This window comes from Condylura cristata, unplaced genomic scaffold (assembly GCF_000260355.1).
Source record: "Condylura cristata isolate star-nosed mole 26May11 unplaced genomic scaffold, ConCri1.0 scaffold00002, whole genome shotgun sequence".
In the NCBI taxonomy this organism is placed as follows: Eukaryota; Metazoa; Chordata; class Mammalia; order Eulipotyphla; family Talpidae; genus Condylura; species Condylura cristata.
The window spans coordinates 6292770-6302671 of NW_004567103.1; positions in this window are offsets into that span (position 1 = coordinate 6292770).

Genomic DNA, 9902 nt, shown 5'->3' on the forward strand with positions numbered 1-9902 from the left:
GGTGCCTGAGAGGAGACGCTGAGGGCGCGCGGAGGGAGCCTCAGTCCTCGATCCCTCTTCTCAGCGCAGGCTAGAACCTAGATAAGAACGCTTCCGGCCATAAATATTGATCACTACCGTAAATATTGACCACTACGGGGAGCGAAACAGACCAGGTGCCCACATTCCTTAGATGGGCACGACTTGAGTTGGACATGGCCCAGGCGCCCACTGTGGCCGAGAAGCTGCCCCGCGGGGCCCAAGCTCTGGTACCTGCTGCTGCTACTGTGTCGGGAATCAGATGCTGCCTGTGAAGTGCAGGGTGGGACTAAGGGAAGCCCCATCTGTAACAGGGAACCCACACATAGGACCTAGCAATACAAGGTCACGAAGTTACTGGGCCCCACCCCCACTGTAACAGGGGGGTCCCTAGGAAAAGGGGGAGTTCCAGGTTCCCTGCCCCACCCAGAAGGAGGGTGGAGCTGAGCAGAGAAAAAGAAGAGAAGAGAGAAGAGGAGAATGAAGTAGGATGGAGGAGGAGACCTGAGGAAAACACACGGAGCACCGAGCATGTGACGAAGAAGCCAGGCTTGTTTCCTGACCCTGGACTGGTTAAGGCAGACGTGGGTGAGAGACCTGTAGGGAGGTGACCATGGCAGTGTTTATTTGTGATTTTGATGTTGCTCTTCTGCTCCCAGATTTGTCTGGCCATGTCTGACCCTTTTCCATGGGTCCGGGCCAGAAGGTGCTTTAGTCTTGTGGCGGCTTTCAGGCCTTGCTTTGGGCCAATCCCTTTTGGGTTGACTTTTGCCCACGAGGAGATGGGTAACTTCAGGTGTGTGATTTAGAAGTGCTATTCTTTGTGTTCCGTATTGTATATTTACTGTATTAAAGCCCCTTTTCATTAAAGTTTTATATGTTTTGTCTTGTTGCGGCGGATGGCAGAACCCACTTAAAGCAGGCAGGTTTTGGGGCTTCAGGGGTGTCCCCCTCCTCCTGTCCTCTAACAGACTTGCTGTCCTATAACACCACCACAAGCTAAGGACTGTTACTGTATTTTCTACTGTTTGCCCCCCTAAGGTCGTTCAGTGTTTCTATGTATGTATCGCTTAATACTGTTTCAATGATATATTCTAATTCAACACTGGAGCAGGTTTTCTGGGCTGGCATAGGAGTCAGGTTAAGTTCAATGATGTTTTGATTTCATACACTTTCAGAAAACGCTCTTACAATTTGGCTTCAAATTTTCAAATACCTAGGGCGAAGCTACGAGTTTTCCCAGAAGACATCACATGCAGGTGGCTCCATATTTATTAGAAGTTGCAGCAACTGTGTTTTGCTAGTTATTTAAACTAAATAAAAAACCTCTTCCAAATTGGAAGAGGTTTGATTATCTTTTATTACAGTGTGCTTTTTATAAGAGCTCTTCGTGGAAATATTTATTGAGGAGTTGGAAATTTGGCCCAGATACAGGGCCTATAATAGACTTTGAATTAACAAAGATTCTAACAAATTAGAAGTGTGTGTACTTAGAGCCTTTTAATTTATCCCTTCTAAGAACAGTGTGCTGATCAGAAAGCTTGTCTTAGAAAGTCAATGGCATGGAGGTAAAAGTCTTTCAAATATTTCTTAGTAAAGAAAGTGGAAATTCTCAAAATTCTCAAAAAGGAATCCCCTTCTATCCTCCCAATCCTTGGGCATATGCATCATTTCAATTAATAATTATCCTATCCTCATTCTCTAGCCATCCTTACACCTTCCCATTATTACATCATTTTTCTTGTCCTTAGCTTACTCCATCAAATACAGAGGTGATTTTAAGGAGCCACTAATATAGAAATCTCAACACAATAATCTCATAAAGTTGTCATTACATAATTATATTCAATTACATATTTATATTCAGTTTGAAATGTTATCAGTGAAAAAATTCATAGAATTTAAAAGAACAGGAAAAGTTTACCCTTTTAAAAATAATCTTTTGTCCTGTAGGATTCATTAAGCAGACTGAAAAATTTTAAAGTTCTTATTGAAGTCAGCATATATATCATATCAAGTTCCATTTAAACTGACAAATAATGTGGATAACTACATACCTTAAGCGTTAACATATAAGGAAGTCAGCATCCTTTCACTGCAGCAGGTTTTTAAAATATTAAACACTCAAACCAGAAGAAGTCATTTAGCATGAAGATGATGCAGTTATTACATAATCTTGAAAAATATCCATATATCTTAGTCAAAATTTTATATAATAGTAAAGATTCAGTCAATGTCTAAATGGTTTTTTAATTTATTAAAGGCAGCAATAATACCTAGGAGTAAGCCATCTCACTTAGATAGGTGTTCCTAAATTATGTTTCCTTTGTAGAAACAAAGGAGCTGTATAACACCTTTGTAAGCAATTCCTAGGTGCCACAATCTGGCAGGAAGGCAGGCAACTATCATTCTTAGCTTTCAAAACCTGAAAGGTGAGGACATCAGGCAACTATATCATGAGCAAATAACAGAACTGGACAGTTTTTCTACAAAGGGAGCTTGTTTTGGTGTGAAGTTGCCTTAGTGCATCAAGTATATATTATATATACTCCATACTGTACCAAAAGATAGAAAACAAACCAAAGAATTTTTAGCTTGTGAAAAACCTTGCAAATTAAACAATTCAAGAGTAATTTAAGTACTATGAAAAGAAGTATAATATTGCATCAGGTTTTATGATAAGACTACAATATTTAACAGTGATAGATCATACAAACAATAAAAAAATTACACTACTATCACACAAAATGGGCTTAAGAAATTCCTAGAGGCATACTTCATAATAAGAGACTATCAGGAAAGTATAACAGCTAGAGAAGTATATGTAGCCAACAACAGAGTCCTAATAATATGAAGCCAAATCTTATAGTACTGATCATACTAGGAACCAAGGAAATAGGCCAATATGAAAATAAGAGTTGATTCTTTGAGAAGATAAACTTGAAATTATGCTGAGAGAAATAAATCAGAAGGAGAAAGACAAATCCTAGATGGTGTCATTTGTATGTGTGGAATAAGGATAAATCAAACAAAGCGTCAGATAAAGCCAAATTTAAGAACTAACCCTTGAGAAAAGATAAACAGCTGGGAGTACATCAAACTAAAAAGCTTCTGTACAGCAAAAACAGACGCCCCACTGATTGGGAGAAAATATTTACACTCCATACAACTGACAAGGGACTGATTTTAAAGATCTACAGTGTTTTCATGCAATTCAACAAAAACAAAGCAAACAATCCAGTCAAAAGATGGGCAGAAGAGCTAAAAAGATAACTCATCAAAGAAGAAACACAAATGGCAAACAGGTATATGAAAAAATGTTCACCCAACAATTATGATCAGGGAAATGCAAATTGAAACCTCAATGAGACACTCCCTCACACCAGTGAAAATGGCATATATGAGCTCTCCTACACTGCTTGTGGGAATACAAACTGGTCCAGCCACTATGGAAGGCTGTATGGAGTTTCCTCAAACTACTAAAAATGAAGCTGTAACAGATACAGGTTTTGTGGACTCCGCCCCCACTCCAGATACTGGAACTACAAATCCCATCAATACCAAGGAGAAGTATCCTGGGATGTGAGAGCGGAACTGAGCAGCCAGGTTAGGGTAAAACCAGATATGTAAGTGCGTAGGTGAGGACCCACAGATAGGCAACCCCAATTCACGTTGGGGTGCCCTGTAACAAAGCTACCAGATGACCCAACAATTCTGCCCTGGGAATCTACCTAGAGGGCACGAAAACATTACTTCAAAAGGATAGCTGCACTTTTATGTCTATTGCACACATTACTTCCAATAGCTGAGCTATTAGAACAACCTAAATGCCCGAATTCAGATGACTGGATCAAGAGGATGTGTTAAAACACACACAATAGAATTCTATTCAGCAACCAAAAAAATAAACTCATGGATGGAGCTGGAAGTTATATGCTCAGTGAAGTAAGTCAGAAAAAAAAGGAAAAATAGCAGAAGGTTACACTTATAGAAGGAATATAGGGGAACCAAATAGAGAATGGATGTTGTACACTAAAAGCAGTTAAGGTGATGAAATTGACATTCCATGTACATAAATGGAAATCTTAATATAATTAAGATGGCAGTTCTCCTAATCTATGGATTCAACACATTTGGAATCTTAGGAACATTTTTAAAATCACAAAATGATCCTTATAATTTAAATAAATACTTCATCAAAGAAGACATGTATAATGACTGAACATATTAAAATATTCTCAACATCATTAGGAAGATGCCAATTAAAGTCACTGTGAGCCACTACCGCACGCATCCTATAATGACTAAAAACAAAGGGCAGATTTTAAAACAATGTGGAGGAGCCGGAATCCTTATGCACTGCTGGTGCAAATATAATTTGTATGACCACTTTGGGAAATAGCTTTATTTTTAAAAGTTACATAGATACTTATGATATAGCCCAGCAATTCCGTGCCTAGAAATCTACCCAAGGAAATGAAACATGTCCACAAAGACTTACATGGAAACTTCTTAACAGTGTTACTCATAACAGGCCTAAACCATAAACAACCCAACTTGTCAACTATTGAATGGATAAAGCAGTAGAAAAGACACAAAGTCCAAAGGCCTGATCCTCAAAATCAGTATGCAAATTGAGAGAAGCCAGGCCCTGAAGGCTTATGGTGTAAGTCCATTTATATGAGATGTTCAGAAAAGGCAAATCTGTAGAGCCCAAGACAGTGGTGGTTGTCTGGAACTGGAAGTGGCAGCTGAATTAACTGGAAATGCATATGAGGGAACTTTGGGAGATGGTAGGAGTTGCCCAACTATAAAATTATTAGAATCACACAGACACATTATACACAGTCATGGGTGTATGTCATGCATGTAAATTCTACCTGAGCACAGCGCTCTAAAAGAGAAAAGACAACCGATGGCCCCTGCAGTTACCTATGATAGAAAAGATCAAAAGTGCCAGCCTGACCATTTGTATGCTATTTTCTAGGCTACTCTTGACAGAGAATATCGATCAGACATGAAGGCCACTCTCTGGACACTTCTATGGTTGTAAGAAGCCAAGGAACTGACATAAATTTCAGTAAAACCAGATAAAAAGAGGTAATGGTCCTACGTGAGAGTGAGTTGATGTGAGATCTCAAGGAAGAGAATATTGGTGCTGGAGAGATGAGAGAATACTTTGTGACTCTGATGTCTGAATAGTCTCCTTGATGCTCATGGGTGGTTGGACTGACAGATGAATGTAAGAAACTTCTGGGCCATGTAGACAAGGCTAAACAGTGAAAAGAGAAAAAGTGTGGGTATTTTTTATATGTAATATTACATTTGAGTAGGGTATTATTTTGATCCATAGTAAGAAAAACAGGCATGTCAAGAGGGCTAAAATTCTTGGTATATAGGCAGTACCAAGAATGGAGACACCAGAATGGGGCATTTGTTTAGGAAAATAATGGGAAAGTTAGTTATTGCCTATGGCTGTGAAGCGTGGAGAGTTTTAAATCCTGTGTGAAAAATAAACTGGTAATAATGAAAAAGTAGTTAATGAACATGTCTTAGAATTTCTTATATTTATATCTTCTTTGAGTCTTTATATGGCAAAGTACACTTTAAAACTCAAATGGTTTCTCATTGGTTTAAAAGAATATAGAAATAAGAATCTATCATGATTAAAATCACTGTACCATCAGTGAGAAAAGCCCCGACAGTAATAAGGTATCAGTAAAGCTACAAATAGGAGCAATGCACTGGCAGAAGGCCTGTGATGGTTAATTATCCTGACATTATTATGGACATTATTGTAATTGCATATCAATTTTCACTAATCAACTCTCAATTAATCTAATGAAGCTGAGAAGAGCTGTAATAACACTAAAATAATACAGTGTTACTCGGCAGGTATTTTAATGCTCACAATTTAATGCTTAAACTCCTGTTCCTAGATGAGACACTCCTGGGTTCCCAATCATACCATAAACAGATCATTTTAATTCTTATATTGAGACATTAAACCAGTGAAAACCTCATTGTCTCTTCATGTAGTAGCTAAATTCTTTCCCCAAGGAGTCCCCTCCCTCCATGGAAGATACACAAGCCAGCGTTTCTGTTTCTGTCTTCCTGCTCCAGAACCCCTGCAGAGTGAGAGTATCACGGGGTCATCTGTCAGTCAAAGACTCTCTTGAGACTTAAGTAAGACTCTTAGGATTTGGATATAGTTGGATATAGTCACCTCAGCCCCAGAAATGGCAGTGGGAGAGCTCAAAGCATTTTGGCTAGGGAAGGGACTCAGCTCAGCACCTCAGGGTACCCTGAACTGACACAACCCTTGACCCTCCTGCTGAGTCCTTCAGATACAGATTTTCTTTTCCTACAACTCAACATTATTTTAGTAAGTGATCATATTCTCTCATGCCTTTTACATTTTATGAGATCTCGTTATTACCACCACTCCATGGCCTCTACTTGTTAAGATAATGAATGTAGAACTCTCGCCCGGGTGCCTGGCATGCAAGGAATCCTCACGAACCACCATTGTATGTATGTGCCAGGCTATGCACCTGACCTGCATTTTATAAGTGAGAGAGCAGAGGCTCAGAGAGTCTGAGTATCTCGCCAAAGCTCACACAGCTAGTGGATGGAGGGATTGATGGTTCAAGTCTTCTCACGCATTGTTTCTGTTTCTGAATATTAAGTGTCCAGATACAATGGCTTGTCATCCTCTAAGAGGTAATTTTGTTTTTATTCATGTAATTATTTATATAAAGTTTTCATTGTTTCATTATCTAAATGATAAAAGATGAAAATGACAACTGTTCACTCCCTATCCATTACAGAATTATTTTGAATGCTGTGTTGCAATTTTATACTTCTATTTAAAATTTTTTCTATTTTGGGAGGCATTTTTCTATTGAGTGTTTTGGATAAATTTTCCTTAATCTTGGTTTTAACTCATAATGATTATTATCTAAAAATTAAAATTGAGCTTACAGCTGTGCCATTGTTCTTATGTTTACAGGATAATAGTAGATTGTTAGAGAGTTCGTTTCTTTCAAATAAATCAATCCCATAAGCAGTTTATTTTAATAATCATTCCTTTAACACTGTTTTTCTTTTACATCTGCAAACGCCACTTTTGTTTTTACAGCAACTAAAATTCTGATGCTTCCATGACTACAATGAATAATTTCACTCCAAACTGCCAGATCATATTTTCTCTGCGTCACTGGAGACCACAGGGAAGCCCTCCTAAACCATATCTCTTCAAATCAGGCAGAATGGATCATAAATACTGTATATCTGCTTTATGAAAAACTAATTTAGATAATGAATTCTTAGAAAGGAAGAGCTGGGAATGTTCTTGCCGTGCTTGGGGAAAAGGTGTTCAAAAAGGAACTTGCATCAAAACACAGTAAATGAAAAGGATGATGGCAGTGGTGGGTGACTCAGGCCTGGGGGTAACTTTCCCGTCTTCCCACGGTGCACAAGTTCTCAGTCCTCCAAGCACACAGCTGGAGCACATCTGCAACCACTTACATACACACAGCTGTGACTCTACCTCTGCTTGCTAACGATCAACCCCTTCCAAAAGGCCTTTCCAGCCACAAGTAGGCCGTGCATGTTTAAAATGAGGGAACACTCCGGAGTGAATGAATTTCAGCTAAAGGTTGCAGATCTAGGTCAGGTTGCAGGCCTTGGTAGTGCCAGAGCCCCTTTAGTGGAGGCAGCCTGAGACAAAAGGGCATAAGGAGAGGTCTGCCTGTGCCATGTGGATTAGCTCCCTGGTGGGGGATCAAACTCATGCTGCTGTGGTTTTGGAGAATTACATAATGTGGTGCTTTAACCTGTTGTACCATCAGGGAGAGCCCCTAAATGAGATTTTTTTTTTTAAGGCTAATTTCAAAAGGAAAACTCAGAAATATTTTTTTTTTTTAAAGATTTATTTATTTGTACATACAGAACTGGGGTACAGGCCAGAGACTCAGGGGCAGTGAGAGACTTCACCAGAGACAGAGTGGGGAGCAGAACAGGCAGATCGAGGAAGTACACTGCTGAGGGGAGCAGCGGGCGGGTCAGGAGAGGTCTGCCACGCCATGTGGTCTCCTCCGGGGCAGGCGGGAATCGAACTCATGCGGAAGCGGCTTTAGCTTCTCAGTGCAGTGCTTTAACCCGCTGCGCCACCAGGGAGGGCCAAACTCAGAAATATTTTAAGTTTGGAAATATAAGTCTATATTTTCCAAGACCTATGTTAAAAGAGGACTTATTTATATCCAGAGGTTCAGACAAAATCATACAAGTTTTCATGCACCCAATTTGTAGAAATTTGTAGATTATTGCTCAGCTTCTATCCAACTTATTAGCAGGTCTAGGAAATAATAGAAGCCATAGGGTAAAGAGGGAGTAGGGGATCGTAGACAGTCCCTGTAGTCACAGATGGCTCCACCAACGTAATTTATTTTTTTCTCTTTTTCAACTTAACACATCTGGGCCCTCCCTGGTGGCACAGTGTGTTAAACCACAGCACTATGAAGCTGTCCGCAGCCACTGCAGCACGAGTTTAATCCCCGGCCAGGGAGGTGACCCACATGGCGCAGCAGACCTCTCCTGTCTCCTCACTGCTCCCCTCAGCAGTAGATTTCAGTCAGTCTGCCTGTTCTGCTCCCCACTCTGTCTCTGGTGAATCTTCCCACCTCTAGCCTGTATTCCAGTTCTTATTTACATAAATAAATGCATCTTTAAAAAAATTTTAATGTGCCTGGTTTCTAACCAAAGGATTCTTTTCCAGGGGGTTATTCTAGAACCAATTATAGTTAAGTTGACAAATATCTGATAATGTTACATATGTGTGTGTGTGTGTGTGTGTGTGTGTGTGAAAAAGGTGACTTTTAAGTTTATCTTTATATCATTTATTTTTTTTAAGGTCTGAGGGTATCAGTCATTATGTAGATGTCAGATCATACAAGTTTTCATGCACTCAATTATTTTTCAATATTTACTTTGAAATAATTGTAGAATTCATGGAAAAGTTAAAAAAACACATACAGGATTCCTGTGTATCTACAAAATCTCTTGTGGAAGCTTTTCTTTCTTTCTCTTCCCCTCTCTCTCTATACTAATTTTAATATATCTATTATATGTATGCACACAATTTTTCTGTCTTTTTAATGTAAATTGCAGATGACATGTTCCTTTGCTTCAATATGCACTTCCTAAGAAAACAAGAGTTTGTTTTTTTTTAAATTATCAATCTTAAATTTCCAAAGTAAATATAGCACATTATTCTATCCATTTCAAGTTGCCAGTATTCAAGTGCCTTGGGACACAATGATGAGGAAAGACAGATAACTATTCGAGAACATACACACAGCTATTTGAGAACAGACACCCAAATATTAAGAAGAGGACAAACTGCACTAAAAAAATAATAAAATGCAATTGACTGGGCTGCACTACTAATTGTGATACAGACATTTCTTTCTTCCTTTGCACAAAAGAACAAGCCTTCTAACAAAAGTAATTCATTTGACTAAATAATATCCCAGAAACATAAAATTAATCAATTGAACAAATAAGTCATAAAGAAATGTGTATTCAAGGATGGGGGAGGAGGCCTGGTTTACTGGGCCATGACAGACATTATTGTTACATAAGCTTTTAAAGCTATTTGAGGGCCTAATAGAGGTTTTTGTTTCTGAGGTCTTAGACTTACAATGAGCAAGAAGACACAGAAAATTGGAAAGTGTACAGAATGTGACTGTGCAGCTTTATCACTAGCAAGGTGGCCTTGAGTCAGTTATCCAAACCCTTCGTAACTTCAATTTCTCAACTGTAAGATAAGGGAATCTTATCAACACAAACGAAATTATTTGACTACTTTAAGTATTTTAAGA